The sequence below is a fragment of the Neovison vison genome, chromosome 1 (genome assembly GCF_020171115.1).
Source record: "Neovison vison isolate M4711 chromosome 1, ASM_NN_V1, whole genome shotgun sequence".
NCBI classification, from domain to species: Eukaryota; Metazoa; Chordata; class Mammalia; order Carnivora; family Mustelidae; genus Neogale; species Neogale vison.
Genome location: NC_058091.1, coordinates 179,369,411 through 179,390,930, shown reverse-complemented (window position 1 = coordinate 179,390,930; position 21,520 = coordinate 179,369,411).

Sequence of the window (21,520 nt, the reverse complement as noted above, 5' to 3'; positions counted from 1 at the left end):
AGAAGAGAGAAGCCTATCCTGGCACTTGATGGGCTCCTGGGAGATGACTTCCGAGCCTGGGAATAGCCTGCTTGCACACAGTGTTTTGCATGTCTGAGGCCTCGGGCACCATATAGTTTTTGCCTTATGTATGGCAAATGCTGGTTTTTGTGTGTCAGAGCCCACGAGCCATGTTATATCAGTTTGACCTTTAGGGGGCAGGAGACAGACCGGGTGGCTGAGGTCACGCAGGTGCCATACCCTGCTCTATGACTGACCCCTAATAAAACACGTGGAAACCAAGGCTCAGGGAAGGTTGCTTGGAGGGCAGTCCTGGACACAGGTTGTCACGGGTCATGACTGGGAGAGCTAAGCTGCTCCCCACACCCGTCTGCGTCGAGGGCACCCTTGGAAGCTAGTGCCTGGTTTCCCTGAACTTCCCCCGTGTGCTTTCCTTCCTCTGCTGATTTTGAGCTGTTCCCTTTCTCCGTAATATACCATAAATGGGAGTACAAAGCCTTTCTGAGTTCTCAGAGTCCTTCTCCTGAATCAGGAAGCTTGAGACTCGTCCTGACAGCCTCCAACAGAGAGATATAAACGTATCCCTTTCTTCAGCCAGGCGGTCCTCTGGGAGTTTGTTAATTGGTTATTTATGACTTAGAAAATACTTGACTCAGAGAAACAATGATACAGAGTGGTTGATTTCTCCATAGCTAACAAAACCACCCTCATTTAAATCATTGTGAAGTAGAAATTACTTAGAACAGGCTTCTTCATTGCCCCATTTGACTATTACCACTGCTGACTCTGCCTTGTGTTCTTACACTCCTGACCCTGCATTCCATTTTAAAAAAAAAGTATTTTGCCCACACCAAGGATGAACAAATCAATGTTGGCAAGGTGGTCTGGGACCCTAAGCTTCTTTTTTTAATCTTATTTATAACATGAGTTCTTGGAGAAAATACATTTTGTGGCAGATCAGGAGAAAGGAAAACAACAGGTCAAGGAACTCAAACCTCCAAACCCCTCCTCCCACTACTGGTTAAATATTACTAGTCACCCAGCATCCATCAAAAAGCCACTGTCGGGGCGCCTGGGTGGCTCAGTGGGTTAAGTCTCTGCCTTCGGATCTCAGGATCCTGGAATCAAGCTCCACATCGGGCTCTCTGCTCAGCTGGAGCCTGCTTCCCCCTCTCTCTCTGCCTGCTGCTCTGCCTACTTGTGTTCTCTCTCCCTCTGTCAAATAAATAAATAAAATCTAAAAAAAAAAAAAAAAAGCCACTATCTTCCTTTGGGTATAGGTCTGTGATGCCAGCCACCAATGCTGTGGACCGCCAGGTCTTAGCCTGCCCACTGGGAAAGATCGTTAGTGAGCAAGAAACAGAACTGCTTCACCAAAGCTGTCTTCTTCATGCCTCCAATACGTACTCCTTTCTCTGCAGGTCCAGGTGGGTCTAGATGGGTCATTTGCATAGGCAGGCATTTTTTGCACAGGTCACATTTGTGAAACTCAGATTTCCAATGAACTGCATCTCAAACTCAACCTAATTTCAGAATAGGTCATTCACATCAATGCCCTCTGAGGGCTTTTCTTGCAGTCAATCCACAACCCTAAAGAACACTGAAGTTCAGGTCTGAGCACGAGGCATGTATGAAGTTCTCAAAGACCATCATCAAATACCAGTTTCTCAAGTTTCTCTTTCATTCCCCTTCAGCAGCACTACTCAGGACTCCTACGAGTTTGTAGACTAGTCAAAGATATTTTTCCCACTCGTGACTCCAATGGAAGCAGAGAATGGAGTGATGCACTTCGAACATGGAAGGAGGGACCTTGAGTCAAGGAATAGAGGCAGCCGCTAGAAGCTGCAAAAGATGGGGAGGACCATTGTCCCCTCACAGCCTCCAGAAGGAACCAGCCTTGTGGCACCTTTGACTTTATCCAGTGAGACTGACTTCAGACTTCTGACTTCCACAACCTCATGAAAATAAATCCACGGTGCTGGGAGCTGCATTCATTATGGCCACAACAGAAAACTAATATGCCACATTTATGGACCCAAAGCTTCTGCTCCATGGAAAGAAGCATTAAATGCTGTTCACATTGTGGTTGGGGGGTAGCTCTGACAAGATGTAGATTATATCCATTCAAAGGCTCTTTTACACGTAGCCTGGCTTTCAGAGGGCTTCTCTTCATTTAGAGATAAAAGATCACAGGAAGGAAAAAATAGCATTTGGTAAATTTTTAAAATTATAACTTATCCTAAAGATATTTGCCGTGGCTAGAGACAGTCTTTGTGGGGCAATTGGCCTTTAAATAGAGAAAATAATGATCCAAGTTTCAGATTCCTGCATTAGGGTTTATTACATGTAATGTCTGGGTTATATTAAACTCCTGGAAATCAGGGTTTATAATGGAATGGCTGACAGACCCTTAACTTTAATAGCCTTTCCAAGTACTGCAATAGTGAGCATTACTTTTTAATGTCATAAAATGATGGTTAAAACACTACAGAATTTTCTCAAGACAGATAAGCAGGTGTTCAAGAGAGCAGAACTATTTAAACTTCATTGATTTATGGTCTATCTTATATTGAAGGCCAAAAGTTTTATTGAATTCCCACAATAGATACCCTGAACTTAATTTCCCAAAATAGTAGGACTATTTCAGTGTTCCCCATATGTATTAATTTCTTCATTTGAACGCTTGTGCTTCTGTGTTTTTAAAGTTACTAGGCATAATGAAACAGAAGCCACAGCCAAACACAGAATAAGTTGTTCTATGTTTTCTTTTTATTGGTTGACTTTTCCGAGCACATTGTGTATAATAAAACCCAAAGCATAGCTACTAAATCATATAATCTAGGAATACTAGCCGCCATCTAATCATTTAATCTTCACAGCATTTCTGTCACCCTTTGAATTGTGAATATGACCTAGCTTCTTATTTAGCGTGAATGAATGTCAAGGCATTTGTCATAACTCCTTCCCTCTCCCAATATCCATTCAACCCACCCCTGATCCAGTATCTCCAATCTTTATGCTCCCCGATGGAAAGCAAAGTGGCCATCAGGAAAGCCCCCATAAACTATCAAACATTTTATATGATGTGTTAGCATTTTCTGCTGGTTTACATAAAAATCAATACTCTTATAACTGTAGGACCCAACCCTAGTGATTTAGTGAAAATTATGTTTACTGTGGAAGGAAACAGAAATACCATTAGCTCTCACAACCAAATTATATTAGAGAAAGCTAGAAGCAAAATAATTACTATTATGTAGACATGTGGATACCAAAGCACCTGATATTCCAACTTATCTTTAGTACAACTGCAATAACAATAAATTCCTTTTCTGGAAAAACAGCCAGAAGGCAAGGCAGGCGGTGTTTGAAGAGATACATGGCTCACTGTGCCTTGGCTTTCGCCTGATGTTTCCAGGCTCAGAGAGCAACAAGAGTCAAACGAAGAAAATAAAGGTGTTACAGCCACAGAACCAAGAATAAAGTGCCCACAATGTCAAGGGTATTGTAATCACGTAACCATATTGTAATCATGATACTGTAATCAGACAGTCTTTACACTTGTGGTGACCAGAGAATAGTGTAGAAACCTGTCAGATCACTAAATTGTATGCCTGAAACCAATGTAATGTTGTATGTCAACTGTACTCAAAAACCCAAAACCAAAAAAGACAAACAAAAAAAAACAAAAAAGTAAAAGAAAAGAATAAAATGGCAATACATAATCAACAAATGGAAAATTTAGCCAGGAGCAGTTCAGGAAACCTTAGAACACAGTTTAATCAACATATCAATGTAATGTCCACCTGTATGAACAGATTTGTAACAATCCAAGAAAACTGCCAAAGATGTGTCCCTTAAAATAAATATCAACATACAGTTGTTTAAAAATAATGCACTCAATGCCAGAGTGCACTTTGATACTCTTTTGACAAAATCATTGGTAATATTTACTCAAAATCAATCTGTTACATTGAAATTTCTCATAGTTCATCCAATTCCAAGAACCAAGCAGCTGGATGGAAAGGGAAGCCTCAGTTTTTGAATAAATAAGAAAAATTACATAAAACTGTATAACTTTCTTCTTGGTCAGATCATAAAACATGAAGCAGATTGATTTAGACATAATTAATCATTATTGTTTATGAGATTCTGTGTCCAATTTCTCTAAAAATATCATGCACCACAAGTAAGATGAAACTGAGCTGTCGTACCACAGAAAGAGCCAATCGCTTGACCAAATTCAGATAACTTTATGTTCCCGTCTGCCTTGTCCAGTGAAAGGTAGGCTTCCAGCACAGTGAGAAACCCACAGGTACCAGGAGCTAGAATTCTACCCCTTGCTTCCTCAACGTCTGTTATGGGAAAACCCTGCAGGAGACCAGTGTCATTTTGCCACCTAACAATACTCACTGTGCCCCAAATTTTGAGCCGTAACATCCCTCTCTTCTACAGGCAATTTCAATAGTCAACTATGCTAAAACAATCCTCCACTTTCAAAAATGTGCTTGGATACTTACCTAGCAAAAGTTCTCCAGCTTAATAAACCTTCACTATGCTTTTTATCTCAAGTGAAATTTCAGACTTTGACCATGTAAGTCTCATTGTTTGAACTTCAATGTGGAATTACTGGGGATGGGAGAAGGGCTAGCTTGCCTTTTCGCTTTGAAAATATATAGGAGAAAATAATGAATAGCCACATTTTCTATTTATCTCATTTGAAATAGGTAATTATGTAATAATTCTATAATCAAAAGCTGACTTTATATGCATATGCTTTTGAAGTTTCTAAGTATATTGTTGTCCCAGAGGACCCACATTAATAGAAGTAAATTTTAATAGCAAGTATGCAACAGGGAAGACTTTCTTCTTTGGTATCCTTATCTAGGGTTTTCAAGATAAATAGAAAGATAGATAGATACATAGATACATAGATAGACAGATAAATATAACAAAAAAAAAGAATGGAAGGAAGAAAGGGAGGGAAGGAAGAAGGGACAGAGGGAAGGAGGGAGGGGGGCAGAAGAGGGGGGATGGGGGAGGATGTGGAAATAGACACATAAATATTATAAACACTTGGCTGAAAAGACTATAGTACCCCTCCAAGAAAAACAACTGTTGCTAATCTTTAGGAAACTACCTTAACAACTGGTAACATCTGAAGTATGGGCTCACTCTATATGGACAAACTAAAGGGGAGAAAATGTCTTAAATTACTCTGTGTCATGAAGTAAGACGGAACTTGGAGTTACCCACCTGTGCATAGAAAAAGGAGCTGGGACCGTGAAAGAGGGAACTGGAAAAAGGGTCAAGAAGGTGGTAGCCTACCACATGGCACAGAGCCAGGGTACGCAGAGGGCATCACTGTGCAAGAATTGTAGGTAAATTTCCAAGAATAATATTGTGATTGGAAAACATTTTCTATCGATGTGATACGGCTTCTTTTACCTCCCTTAAGCCTTTAGCAAAAGCCTGTTCTAAGCAGGGACACTAGCAAAGTGAGCCGGGCCCCAAGGAAGAGCTGCGGGGATGGACCCAGGAAAGAGTGGTGAAGGCAACAAGTACAGTGAGTTAAAGAGACTGAAGAATGGAGGGATCATCCACCCCCACCCCCCTCCCTGCAGGGGAGTGGGTGTCAAGAGGGGAGGGAGAGGCTACATCCTGCCGTCCAGAGCTACAGTCTTTTTAGTCAGCAGAAAAAGAAGTTATGAATGGGGAGAAGAGGGTCCTAAGAAGAACCCAAACTATGTCTTCCCCTGGAGTTGAGAAACATCTCGGAGTGTTGGGAAAACTGGGAATGTAGGCATGAAAGAAACCAATCTTTCTGAGGAACTAGTGTGCCTTTGACTTCTTGTCAACGTATAAACATGCTCAGATATCCACCCACTTAAACACACACACACACACACACACACACATTCACAATCCACTTTATTAAGACTTTAAAAACCATATTGTTCTGCTCTTCCTCAGAGTCCAATGTTTAATTTTTTTAAGATTTATTTATTTATTTGACAAAGAGAGATATGCAGGGCGGGGAATGGGCATGGGAGAGAAGTCAAGTCAAGCAGACTCTGCCCTCAGCACCGAGCCCAATGTTGGGCCTTATCTCATGACCCTGAGATCATGACCTGAACTGAAAGCGAGAGTCAGATGCTTAACCGACTGAGCCACCCACGCACCCCCAGAGTCCCATATTTTAGAAGAGGTGTCTACAAAAACTATCTCCACTTCCCCACCTCACACCCACTTTTTAATCCATAGCAACCTGCTTCCATTATCATTGCTTCCCTAAAATTAATTTCAATAGGTTCATAAAATGATCACCTTTGAAATTCCATACAGTGAATACCATTTAGTCATTGTCTGTTTTCATATAAAGACAGAGACTCAAACAATTTTAAAATAAAAAAGTTACTGATTAGTGGTTTCATTTTAACAAGTAAAGACAATTTTGTATTTATATAGTAGGGTTTTTTATATATATTATATATATATATATATATATATATATATATAGTTATATATATTTCTGTTCACAAAAACTAACAGGCACCTTTTCATTCTTCTCTTACTTTCCCTCTCAGTTGTACTGAAGATTGTACTGTACTCAGGATCCCTCCATCCTATTTTGAAACTCTCTCTTCAACTTGTTCTAATCATCTTAGCTTCTTCTTTTCAACTTCATTAACTCCTCTTGTGTAGAGGAAAAGAAGGTAAGGCAGGACTTCATGAAAGACCAGCCAGATGGGTTAACAGAGGTAAGCCCCTGAGGGTGTTATAAGATTAAGATAGTCAGGTTTTTCCCTCAGATCAGCAGGTAGCCAGGCAGCCGTTGCAGTAGGCGATGATAAGAATGTAGTAAAATAACAAGATTTCTTATTTTGGAAGGTCACTCTAGAGAAAGTACTGAGGGTACAGAGATTAGAAGTAGGACACCAAGGAAAGAAATGTGGCCATGATGCAACCGTGGTCAGGACATACACACATCCTAGGGAAATGAAGATTAAAAAGTGACAGACTCAAGAGATATTCTAGATAGGGTACCTGGGTGGCTCAGTCGGTTAAGCGTCTGCCTTTGGCTCATGTCATGATCTCCAGGTCCTGGGATGGAGCCCCACACTGGGCTCTCTACTCAGCAGGGAGCCTGCTTCTCTTTTCCGTCTGCCTTCCAATCTGCCTATTTGAGCTCACTCTCTATCAAATAAAGAAATAAAATCTTATAAAGAGAGAGAGAGATACTCTGGGAGCAGAATAGACAGTAATGGGTGACTGACTGAATAAAGAAAAAAAGAGTAGACAACACACTTATGATTCTGACTCCTGCTGAGGGTAGCCAAGTAGATATACAGACTACCCACCAAGATAACATATATGGGAGGAGCAGGAGGAGACTCGGAGAGGTGGGCTTATGATTAATTACGTCTGGGCATGTTACATGGAAGGTCCTCCACCCAAGTGGAAATGTCTGGTAAGCAATGGAATATATGCATCAGAATCTCAGGAGAGTTATTTGGACTAGAATATACTTTTGGAAATCATGAAAGTCTAGAAAATAAGTAGAGACATGAATATGATGATTGAGTCTCTCCTTTCCTGTATTTACCTCCTTCGTGTGAAACTAAAGAACATAACCATGGTTGAGTATGACTCAAGGCTCTCTAAGTCTTGATGAGGAGTGAATAAAAGGGATCCAACTGGAGCTTGAGAAGCCAATTCTTGACCAGGGTTGCAGATACTGCATACATGCATCTATAAACATCGAGGGGGCCAGAATGAAACAACAGAACTAGTGACCTCAGAAGGACCAAAGATAATTCATAGTGAAAAAGAGAAATGTTCTAGAAATTCTCAGTGATATCATCAAGGCTTTGAGAGTATATCATATCCTTTACAGAGAAACAAATTAAAAGCAGAAGCTGCTATGACAGGAACCATCAAAGAACAAGAAAACATTCCTCAAAATGAGAAGTATTGGTATCAAAATTAAAAATTTAATAGAAATTCTGGAAGAAAAAATTTAAGTAAATTTCCCCAGAATGTAGACTAAAAAGGAGGAAATGAGATATACGAGAAAAAGCAGTTAGGAGACATACATGATCAGTTCAGGAGGTCCAACATCCAATTAATTTACTCAAAAATGCATTCAGATGCTCAAAGTGGCTTCTTTATTTCTTTATAGATAAATAATGTGATTCATCCTCATTCAACCCTATCTCATCAGTTGCAGAAACCCATGTTTTAGTCCAAATCAGTAAATTCAATCAAATGCAATAATTTTAAAGCTCCTTGGGTAAAACTCCACCCTTTTAATTTCCTCTCCTTCGCTCTGTTCCCCCAAGATGGCAGCTGGGGAAGGAAAAGTGTGACACATCTGAGGCTTCAAGGCAGCATGAGACCGGACAAGATGGGTTCTTTACAGCCACAAGCATCCCCTAGACTTGTGTTCATCTCTACTACAGAGCACCAGGATTGGGGGATCCTGGGGCTGCTCATCGTAATGGTCGTTCTTATCATGTCTCTGGGTATTCTAGAATCTACTCTCATCCATTCTTTGTGTTTTTTAGCTAAGTGGGGGCCAGGCCTACTGATGCTCCCTGGCTAGTGTTGCCTCACTCCAGGTCTTAAAGACATGGAATTCCCTTAGCCTCTACTTTGTGCCTGACTTGGATGCTGGTCGTCATAGCTTCTGGACCGCATGGCTTCTCCTGCTGGGGCTCCTACCCTTGCCACAACATGCCAGGTCTTCAACTCAACCAACTTCCATATTTCCCTTGGGAACTCAGGATTGCTCAGAATATAAACCCTGGCTACATTCCCCCAACCTTGTTGGGACCCTGAGCTTACTTTAGTGTTGTGAACCCCCACATTGGTTCCAAAGTTCATGAACACCTTGTTCTACTGCCCCAATAAGGAACAAGCATTCACCTCAACTATTTAACACGATCTGCCCACTGCAGTGACTTGCCCAGATCAAGTCACATCGCCTGCTGTCTCCTGTACTCAGCAGTCAACCTATAGGAACCAGAAGAACAGGTTTGGGGCATTCCCTCTTTCTAGCCGGACTCTCCTTTGCCCTGTTTTAGGCATATAACTCTCTATGGCCTTATCCACCAAGCCCGCCTTCTGATGTGTGAGAAGAGTAAGTAAAGGAATTTAGAAAGTTTCTATCTCTCTGAGATCAGTCGATTTCAAGCCTGTCACTTTGCTTTGACATCAACTATCCCTTGCTAAAGTTCAGGAGCTGAATAGAGATTCATTTCATTTTTGTCTCTTTGCATTTCTACCATAAAAATTCTAATCCTACTCCCATAGGCAATTTGATACCCCCAAGTTAACCAGAGAAAGGGCCATAGACACAGAACTGTAAAATGGAAGAGAATATTAATATAGTTCAAAAGAGGGCACCTGGGTGGCTCAGTGGGTTAAGCCTCTGCCTTCGGTTCAGGACATGTTGTTAGGGTCCTGGGATCAAGCCCCACATCAGGCTCTCTGCTCAGCAGGGAGCCTGCTTCCTTCTCTCTCTCTCTGCCTGCCTCTCTGCCTACTTGTGATCTCTCTCTCTGTCAAATAAATAAGTAAAATCTTTATAAAATATATATATATATAGTTCAAAAGAGAAACCCCTTTCATATTCGTATACTCTCTTGAGAACCTAAAATATTTTCTTGAGCCTTGATGGCTACCTCTGGAAGTCTGGCTGGGTGGGGGGGAGCAAGAAACAATAGGAGAATTTACAGTCGGGAATTTTTCTTGGGCTTCATAATATGCATTACTCTAATACTATATTTTTAAAGATTTATTTATTTATTTTACAGAGAGAGAGCACACACTCATAAGCAGGGGGAGGGGCAGAAGGAGAGGGAGAGAAGCAGACTCCCCACTGAGCATGGAGCCTAACACTGGACTCAATATCACAACCCTGAGATCACGACCTGAGCTGAAATCAAGAGTCTGACACTCGACCGTCAGAGCCACCCAGGTGCCCCCTTTTAATACTTAAATTAAGGGTTTTGGACCAGGGGGAAGTGGGAAGATATGCGTGCCCATACATCGAGCAAAGACCTCTTGCATACCAGAAAGATGGTGTTGAGGTGGACTGTGGCTCCCAGCTCCAGTGCTCGGCTAGAATAGTGATTTCCGCACAGCTGCCCCTCACAGGGGAGATCATGTGAATGTGATGAATAAGCCCAAGCAAAGATCCAAGGTGCCCCTTCTTTTTTCTTTTTTTTTTTTTAAATTTTTTTTTTTTAGATTTGATTTATTTATTTGGCAGGCAGAGATCACAAGTAGGCAGAGAGGCAGGCAGAGAGAGAGAGGAGGAAGCAGGCTCCCTGCCGAGCAGAGAGCCCGATGCGGGACTCGATCCCAGGACTCTGGGATCATGACCTGAGCCGAAGGCAGCAGCTTAACCCACTGAGCCACCCAGGTGCCCCAAGGTGCCCCTTCTTGAGCACATATGGCGACATATCCTGGCCTTGTAAATAGCTAAGGGACATGTCTCAGATACGAAATCCTGACATGCAAACTACAGAGGGCTAGTGCATCTATAGTTTGAGTTACAATCTACCCTACCTTCTAGATTAATCTCAAAGTCCTCTAAGTATTATCCCTCTACCCTTATTACCACTCAGGCCTTTATCATTTCTCACCATCAGTGGCCTGTCTGCCATTCCACGCCTTGTCCCCAGCTCCGCATCTGTCACCCTCCAATGGCACTGAATGAACAAATGAGCAAAAGGCTACTGACTTGCATTCATCAAAATCTATTTGGGACTCTCCAGCCTCATGAACCTCCAAGTTATTCAAACAAGAAACATAACTTTCATCATAAAGCATTTCTTTAGTCCTTGAGACTTTGTTTTTCTACTATAAAGGGAAATTTCTACTTAATTGGTAATACACATTTTTTAAATCATGGTAGGATATTTTCAAGACTTATGCATGTTATTAGATTATTTACTTAAGCACATAGATAATTCTGTACTCTTTTCTTGATCATTACCTCTCCCAAATAATTCATTTGACCAATTAATATAAAATTTAAGTAAAGGGGAAAAAATATATCCAACCAATTTTTTAAGTGTTGACATAAATCAAATAGCAGCTCTGGAAGATTTAAAGTCTGCTACCTCATAGGCTGTTATCTTGCTTTGAAATAAAATGATTTCTAAATCTAGGCTAGATAGTAACGTTTCCTAGCAAACGAATGGAATTACCTTGTAAGAGGAGTAGAAATAACTCAGCAGGCTTCTGGATAAAAACAGACTTTGAAAGTGGCTTAGAAATTATTATTCTCCATTTCTCTCCCTTTCTCTTTCTCCCTCTTTCTCTCTTTTTCTCCCTCTATTTCTAACTTTTTCAGGTTTATAATATGACATTTGGAATTTCCCTGTGACCTTCAGAAAGAATTCTCCAGAGGGCTGGATGGGGAGAATTGAGATTATTAGTATTATTCACAGAATGAAACATGTAGAGGTGTTCTCAGAGTTCCATCAGGCCACAGATTTAGTCACTAGACTTGCTGGCAAATTCAAAAGTCGTTAAGTCCTGATTCCAGGACAAGAAATATAGACTTACTGAATCACCATTCATAGGTAAAGGAGTCAAAGGCTTTAACCTTTCCATACTCTATTTAGTTTTGAAACAATATGTGGCCAGGTGATTTTTTTTTTTTTAATCTGTCGGTATGATGTTTCTTATTTTTATAGGACACTTGCTGCCAGCAGGGGGATTAACGATGGCATATGATGTGTAACAGCTATCCCCAAAAATCAGCATAGCTGGCAATAACTGGGGAGTAATTTAGATGCCTTGAAATCTCTGATATACTAAAGCCATTCGTTCATCCAACTCTGACATCATTCAGTAACACTATTCTTTTTTTTTTTAAGATTTTTTTTTAATTTGTTTATTTGACAGAGATCACGAGTAGGCAGAAAGGCAGGCAGCAAAAGAGGAGGAAGCAGGCTCCCTACCAAGCAGAGAGCCCCATGCAGGGCTCGATCCCAGGACCCCGGGATCACCACCCGAGCCGAAGGCAGAGGCTTTAACCCACGGAGCCACCCAGGCGCCCCAACACTATTCTTTTTATCAGTGAAATCACTTGGTTCCTTCCAACCTCTGGCCTCCCGCATACACCATCAAGTAGTCTTCAAAACGTGTAGAGATTTTCTGAAAGATAATTACAAGAGTCGCAAGCAAACCGTGATGCTCGGCCCTGCACGCCAATCTCCCCGTGATTGAATTAATTACAGTGTTCTTTTCACCTTTCCCGAATGGTCTCTATGAGGCGGCCTCTTCTTCAGAGAGGAAAACCCAGTTCAGAACAATGACATGTGTTGATCAATACTGGGTTAAAAACAAAAACAAACAACCACTGAGACTTCAGATATAAGAACTAAGGAACCTGGACCCTACCATGGAATCATCTAAATGTAGGAATGGGAATTCTGATTAAAAATCTCCTCATTTTAAAATTTGAGCTGAATCAAGTACATAGCTGTAACTTCCTGAGCATTTGTCTGGAAAACTAATTAGAAAATCTGGAGATAGTACTTGGTATTCCTAACATGTCCCGGAAGCCTTTGTGTGAGTTCTTTCGATTCCAACCTCCCATTTGGAAGCAATCCAGAATCTAACAATCAGACAAGCTTGACTCACCAAGATTCACTTTCTCAATGTATATCACTCAGCGAGGACAAGAGGACAATAACTCGGGGAGCAGGGTGAGAGGCAGAAAGTAAGAAAAGGTATTCTATTACAATGACTGTAAAACAGATCCCTTGTCAAGAGTACCTTTGGCTCTTTGTAAAACAAATCTGCCGTTCCTCTGCTTTTGTACACAGAAATGTCTTTAAACATGCAAGGGGAACCACACGGAGTAAGTGGAAATCAATCATGTCAACATTAGGCTCTGCTTAATTCTAAACCGCAGGCTGGAATTCGGCTAACCTAAACTTGACGGAATGTTCATGTAACAGCTGGCAAAGGGGACGTTGGAAAGAAAAAAAAAAGGGGGGGGGACTCTGAGAGTAATGAAAACAAAACTATAACCCATGACATTGATCTAAGTTCTGACAGACGTTTTTGGTCAGCATAACCTATGAGCTCAGAAATGAAGTTCCAGCCATGTACCTTTCAGAAAAAGACTTCCTGTATAAATAATGTTGTTATAGAAAATGACTAGCAGCATCATACCCTCTGCATCTTGGCCAATAAGAAATTGAACATTAATGGAAACTGACTCTTCCTTCCATGTCCCCATGAGCTAATGGATGAAACATCCAGGGCATCTGGAATTACTTTCTCTCTTATAGGCTGTCGTGCACTTTGTCTTCCCAGAGCCAACTGGATGTGGCTGATGCTCTTAGAAGCCCCAGGAACTCTGCCGCCAAACTCAAATTCCATTGGTAGCCCAAGCAGCATGGGCTGGCCATCAGGACAGGTGGAAAGAGAAGAGACTTGAACAAAACTACGTATCTCGTTGCAGTAATAGGCACAGAAGAGAAGACAGCGCCCGGCTCATTTTTCTTAAATTGTGTCCAGGCAGCATGTCAGTATTGACTGAAGAATCCAGCGGCATTGAAAAGAATCATGTCTACATTCACAGACGAAGGGGCAGACATCCACTCTCGTCTTTGTCACCTGGCTGGGTCAGTCTCTCATTTTTAAGACAAAGAATAATAAAACTCGTGAGCTTCTTAGGGTACCTCTGAAGAAAATGTCACTTCCACCACAACCCCCAACAAATGTAAAAAAAGAAAAGAAAGAAAAAAAAACTAATAGTCCTTCTACCCTTCATGTAAAAAGGCAATCTGACTTGAAAATGTTTTCTCCTAAGTGATGGAATGTGCGGTCATGCACCAGCAAACCCAGCCCTGACTATCAGCTCGTCTGTTCTGGAAGAAACTGCTCTGGGGTTGGGCAGCGTGCACGGGTGCGAAGAGAGACACGTCAGTACTTGAGGGGAGGCTGTGCACTCGATTTCAGAAGATGGAGGTTTATCTTCCCGCGTCGGGCTTTGATGTTATTCATATGCTAACAATATCAGCATTTCCTCGCAGCAACTCCATACACAGGGAATAAAAGACATCATTTGCTGACATGGGGCTCAACACTCGTCGTCCAGCATACTGATCAACAATCTGTATTCAGCTTCCGCAGCTAAGCCTGCCACGTCACCTTTAAATGGTTCTCTTAGCACTCTCAAATTCCGGTCAAAATAATTTCCCATTTTATCGAATGAAATGATGAAACAAAGAATCCTAACTGCATTTTTCTCTCCGCTCCTCAAATGTCGCTTCGGGGCCCCGAGGGCTCTTTTCATCTCGTCTGAGGGCTGGCATATGATGTGATTGTTACCATAGCTGGCCACCAGATGAAGCAAATTCTCGAAACTGCCAAAGTTCCCACTCTCTTTCCAATTTAAACATCAATTTAATACAGAAACTGAAGGGTATTATGAAAGCTTTAATAGGAACCATTTCAGACGTGAGGGGGGAAAAAAAGCACTGCAAGGGTTTTGCAAACAGACAAACATATATGCAATTTTTTTAACATAAATAAGTCAGGAAAATGAATGGAACAGCAGAGTGTACAGGGTCTGAGCTCTGTGTAACAGTGATAGAGAAGGATCCCTTTGTCTCAAAGAAATGTGCTTTTCAGAACAGGGGAGGATTTGACCCAAGGCAATAATCTGGGGGAACTGTTAGGTCATTAACTAAACACAGTGATCAGGGGCAAAGTGAAGACTTCTGATGTAAAACATTTCAAAATGTGTCTCATCAGTGTGGACAATCTGGAATGTTTTGCATAGTCTCCTCTGAATTATTAGGATCCTCTTCAATAGATGACTCACTTTTCTCGTGAAAATGGTTTTCTCCGTTTGGATCCCTAGCTGTTAACAGAATGTGCAAGCATATGTACTACATAACTCTTTGGAAATGAGACCACTTCATAGTTAATTCATAACAATAGAAACTGACGCTGTCTCCCACGAAATAGAGCACTTCCTATATTCCCCATAAATTAAAGCATACACATTTAAGCCAAAATGATGTGAATTATCAATCTTTTGAAGACTTCACAATACCAATGGCATTAACATGCAAGATGCATTGAGAGATTTATTCACAACTCTACAAGTTTGCCCTTATCGAAATATGAGATTGGAAGACTTGAAGCAAGATTTGAAAAGTCATAATTAACTAAGATTTGGTAAAGTGCAAGTTGAATATGTATGATTTTGCCAGCCAAAAACATTCCTGAAAGTTAACAACGTTATTACAGATTTTCCTCTAGAAAATAGTATTCTTTAGAGTCAATTTGTTTTAGATAGATAGACAGATAGATTAGATGATAGATAAGTTAGCCCTTTTACCATATAGAACTGCTCTACTCATCATTTCCATCTTCAAAGTATAATTTGGGAAGGCATAAGACTATTAGAAACACATGGAGTGACTGTACAAAACATTAATTACACTCTAGATAAAAGTAAACAAGATATCACCATATAAGGATCGCATGGCTGTTCCCATATGGATTACACACGGAATATTATGGACAAATTCAGAACAACCATATGCAGTGCTCGATGGCACTTCCAAACACAAAATACAAATACAGTACTTAATACATTTACAGCATGTCGCATACCAAATGATCAAGAAATTTACCGAAGATGAGCATCTAAGAAGCAAATAACACCACAAATACCATATGCACCTTTTAATGATTTATTGTTTACACTGGTGATATTCATGAGGTTGATCGTATGCTAAAAACAAGTTTTCAGAGAATTTTTTGGCCCAGCTCTCTTGGTGGTAAATTAAAGGAAAATTACAGAACCATCTTGCCAAAAGGGACCTTTGAGATCATGTGGTCTTATTTTAAGATGGAAAAACTAAAGCCCCAAAGTATCAAGCTGCTCACCCAAGATTACAAAGTCCATCCATGGCAGAAACCCAGGTCTCCTTGTTCTGGGCCAGCCCCCAAATTAAAGCTACCCTAACTTGCTCATGTTTACTCAAAACACATATATATATTCTTAAGTCTTCATAAGCTCATCAGTTGTCCAGCACGTCATCTGTGGCAACACCCAACTCTGGGCTTGACATTGTAACAACAGTGCTCCCTTCCCGGTGTGATTTCACTGACAATGACTCACACTTCCCTTGGATTCACTGAGGAACAGAAGGAGAGGTTGATCTCAACAGAAAAACAGACATGGCTCCATCAACGTCATAACAGAGCCTAAGAGTGCTTAATCCTAAAACGTGCTCCATGGAAATTGCCTTTAAAAGAATGGGGTATTTTTGTTTTGTTTTTGTTTTAACATTTTATTTATTTATTTGACACAGAGAGAGAGAGAGCACAAACAGAGGGAGAAGCAGGCAGAGGGAGAAGCAGTCTCCCGCCTGAGCAGGGAGCCCGATGCGAGGCTGGATTCCAGGACCCTGGGACCACAACCCGAGCCAAAGGCAGACACTTAGCGACTGAGCCACCCAGGCACTCCAAAAAGGACGTTTTGATCTTCTCCAGAGCACTTTGAGAAACATAGAGCATAGGCCAAAGCCCCCTCCCATCCTGCCGCCTCAACCCCCACCAGCAGCCATAACTAGAAGGCAAAGAGAAAAAGCCTAAAAACTAAAGCGAATGTATGGCTGTCAAGCGCGCATCGCACCACTATGTAACTCTCCATCCCTCCTCTCTTCTAGTCCATCTGCCCCCAGCATAAACAAGACAAGCTTCCCCCCGGACCCAGCACCCCTGAAAAGTGTTAAACCAAATCACTCAAGTGAAATTCCAGACATCTACCCAGATATAAAATATCAACTTTAATGTTGTTTAAGGAAATGTTTAAGGAAACCTGGCCAATCACTCAAAATGCATTTTTTTCCCCAACAGAGGAACTTTCTTAACACTGAAATGTCGAGTATCCAGACAGATTCTTAGTAAATTAGGTCAGGACAATATCTATTTCCTCTTGAACATCATTTTCATTTCAAGGCAAATATAGCTCCAACCTAGAACATTCCCTCAAAACCAGGATTATAATAGGAATTTAGGGTGTTCAAACTGAACCAATGAAAAATCATGCCTGAGTTTCCAGTGTGGGATTTGGGGAGGGAGAAAGTTAATTTTTAAATATTACCAAAACAGATGCTTTTTACGTTTATTACAGAAGTACTGGGTCTTCTATGGATTGTGGAAATTGGGGATCCCTTACAAGGCTTACAAGGACTTGTTATTAAGTTATAAAATCATTTCCCAACCATCTAATAATTCAATATCCAATACTGTTCATAAGATTCTAAGTGCTGTAAATAGCCAGATGTATAAAAAGGCTCTGCTCCCAGATTAATCACGCTAATTCCTTCCCTGGCTCAGTAAAACCCACTCTTCCATCAGGCCAATTGTAGTGGAAATTATCCTGTTACTTTACCTTTGAATAAGATATTTCTACTAGATTAAATATAGTGCAGAGAAACATCTATAGGAACCAAGCTACGTACTATCTATGTTGTTATACACTGACAGTTAAAAAAAAAAACAAACAAACAAACAGTAAACCTGAGAGTGTAGCAATTATGTGAACAAAGCATGTACCAACCTTACCTGCTAACAGAATGCAATCGCTACACAAACCAAATTTAATATTACTCATCAGTAATGGGACACTGACCTGCTTACAGAACAATGGCACTGCCATCTAGGCCCTGAGATTTCCCTGACCAGTGATAGCTATTATATCCCTTTTACATGTGGTATACAGCTACTACTCTGGGTTCCTTAAAGTCAAAGTCCACAGGGCAACAATGAGATCACAGGTGTGGATATAGCCATTTCGAAGACAGCAGGTCAAGTAGGGATAGATGACATCAACAATGTCAGAGGTACTATGTAGATTCAGACAACTGGAAATGGAAGGGAACCATGCTCTCACAGATATCTTCCTAGGACATTCTCCAGATCAATTCTGATATATCTTCCGGCTAATTAAAGATTTCCTCAAATAAATATGGACCAATAAGCATTGCCTTGGCATGGAGAAATGGAGGTTTAGAAAATGTCTCTGAAATAGGGTCCAGGAAGAGACATGTTATAGATATACATTGATTCCCACCACCATCTTGTTTTTCACGTATCTGTACTTGGGTTTCACTGATATAACATTGCATCGATATGATTTGTTCTGAATATTGGAGTAATAATTAACTTTTGTTCTCAAAGGATGCAGAGAAGAGACTTTCTTAAATTCACCATATTCCTTGGCAAAAGGGGAACAAACTAGCATTCTGTATATAACTACCTACCTCTTTGCTAGTTGGAGTGTGTATCCAGGGATTGGCACCACTGACATCACCTGAGAACATGTTAGAAATGCAGAATCTCAGATACCACCAGCTCTCTTAAAGGAGAATCCACTTTTTAACAAGATCCCCAGGTGATTTATATGAACACTGAATTGTGAAAAGCACTGATGTGGTTGTGTTTATGATGTTAGAACCAAAGAGAAGTATTGAACCCAACATATTATCTTTATGTCTTTCTTGTAGCCCATGGAAAATGTCAACTTACATTTGATATATATCATATAAAGTCCCAGGACTGAACAAATAAAAGCCAAAGGATCTCCCCGATACCACTCAAGAAACCTGTTTCCTCAAACCATCAAATATTTTGAAACGGGAAATGCACAGCTGAGGATCAACAGATCCAAACACCAGCTCTCTCTTGCCAATATCTATGGGTTCTTGGGTAAATCAGTTTCCCTTTCTGTGTCCACTCTGTACTTGATACTGTGCAGGGTTCTTGGGATTCAACACTGGACAGGCCAGACATGGTCTCTTTGCTTCGATTTTTCATAAGTAAGCACAAGAGGATTTGAGGCAAAAATGAGCACAGATATAAAATGTCATGAATAGTTCAAAGAAGAGTAAACAATTGTTTTGTGTGGTGCAGGATATATGGTACATATTCTGGCATGAAAAGACCTGTGTGTGCTTTGTTCAGAAGTTTGGTCTCGGGCAAAGGGAGAGCCATCACTAGAGTCTAGAAATAGGAATGAGACGAGAACAACCTGAAACTTAGAGCTGCTTCCCTGGCACTGACTGGAAGGATCCACTCAAGAGAGAAGAGGCTGAACCCAGGATATTGGTTAGGAGGACACAGAAGTAAACCAGTGAAGAGAAGGTAAGAACCTGAAGGGAGACATGCGGCCCGTAGAGAATAGTAGGACTTCAAACCTAAGGCAAGTGTATGTGCCAGGGTATGGGGTGGCAATGGCGGGGGATGGGGTGCTGAGGATGATGAGTAGAAGAAGGAAGAGTTACAGATAAGACCAAAGATTCCAGGAGAAATTTCTAGCAGCAATTGAAAAGAATGATGAGGTTGTTAACCGGGAGAGAGAACACGATAGGAGGAATGGGTTCTGGAGCAAGAAAGGAAAGCACAGAGACCATCAGTCATGGAGTCCACGGACTTTGAAAGGCCTGAGGCTATTTCAGGGGTGATGTCAATAGACATAACAGAATGAGCCTTTGCTCCTCAGACAAGATGACAGATGAAGGGCAAACCAAACCAAACCCCAGACTAGAAACCAGACATTCTAAAGAACAAAGATACGGAAGTGTGCATGGGGGCGGGGGGTGCAAACGTCTCAGAAAGAGCAGCAAGACAGGCAAGGTAGCACAGATTCTTCCACCTCTAAGGAAAGGACCGTGAAAACAGGAGTGAGAGGACACAAAATCAGAGTGACAGAGACAAGGGGAGCAGCAGCGAGTAACCACTCCAGCAACGGCAACAGCACAAAAATGTGTTCCACAGACGTAAAGAGGGATGGATAGAAAGCTTTTCTTCTCTCTGTATTCTGTTGGATAATGACTTGTGTTTTTGAAATTTCTAGACTTGAGAGGTAATAATCTCAATGTGGCTCACCTTTACATTTGTGTGGGGTCGCCAAGTGTTGGATGTTTTCCTCTTGATGAAATACGTTCTGAATGCCCAAACCCCCATTTCCCAATAAGGCGCCTTGTCCATTAGCTATCACTATATTGATGTACGCATGCCCCTCTGAATACTAAACATACAGGGTCTTCACTGAATACCAATGACTAAAAGGGAAGTAGGAGAGAGGACTGCAAAGGGAGATAACCAGCTCCAGTTCCTGGCCCAGACATGAACTCATCTCCCTTACTGTGGAGCTAGAACAGGGGGGACAATATGAGAATCTCTTGCCAAATCAGTGCAGAGATGCAAAGGTAAACCCATTCAGGATAACCTGATGTTCTTTCCAGCTGCAATCTGCTTCTTGCTTCACAATCTCAGGGCCCACCACTAAAAGGACTGCACAAGATCGGATCCGATGAAGCATCACATCCAGCATTTTATTTAGAATTACCACTGTAGTCAGTCACCAAGAATTATCTGCCTGTGCATTATCTCCCTGTGCAAATCCACTACATACATACACTTGCTTCAGGTTGAAGAAGCACAAGACCCTTCGTCGTCAGAGACAGTTTCAGGACTCTCCCTGGGACATCAAATTCTGATTCAGAGTCTTGGAGGCAATAAATACCTCAATGGGACTTAGAGAAATAGGTCCCAGTTTTATCTCTTGCTTACCAGCTTTAAAGCCTACTTGGACTCCTACAGAAGAAACGCCTATTTTGTCAGCCACTGCAAAAACCCATCACAAGGGGCATCTGGGTGGCTCAGTGGGTTTGAGCCTCTGCCATCAGCTCAGGTCATGATCTCAGGATCCTGGGATCAAGCCCCACATCGGGCTCTCTGCTCCGCAGAGAGCCTGCTTCCCTTCCTCTCTCTCTGCCCGCCTCTCTGCCTACTTGTGATCTCTGTCAAATAAATAAATAAATCTTTTTTTAAAAAGTACTGAGTGTACTTCCAGTGGGTGAGCTAAAGAAGGGACAGGGCAGTTTCTCTCCCCTTCCCCAGCCCCCACTAACACACACATACACACACACACACACACACACACAGTAAAGAGGAATGGGAACCAGGAGAAATTCTAAGGGCGCCATGGGAGCCAGAGTAGGTTGCTTCTATCTCTCATTCATGGGAAGGAACAGATAGTAAGAAGGAAGGAGCAGAGAAGAAAGGCAGGGGGGAAAAGTAGCAGGACCCGGAAGGCAAGTGGGGGACAAAGAAGTAGAACATCGCAATAGCAGAACACTGACCCCCTCACTAATCCAGGAGCAAGTGGGCATAATGAATTAGTGGAGAAAAAAGCAAGTAGCTTGAAGTCGTTGAGATCCCACAGTGACTACGAAACCAAATGCTGAAGTCAGCAATGAAGCTGGCGGAAACCAACTCCACAGACACTGTTTTTTCAATCTGACTTTAAGCTAAGCAGAGGGAGCAGAGGCGCCTTACCCCCTTGCTCCTTGGTCTTGCGGCCCCGTAGCCGGCTGCAGAGGGAGGGTGGGGGGAGAAACCATAAGGGAAGGAGGGGCTGCATGCAGACCTAGACGTGGAGTCCTGCCTGTCCACTTCC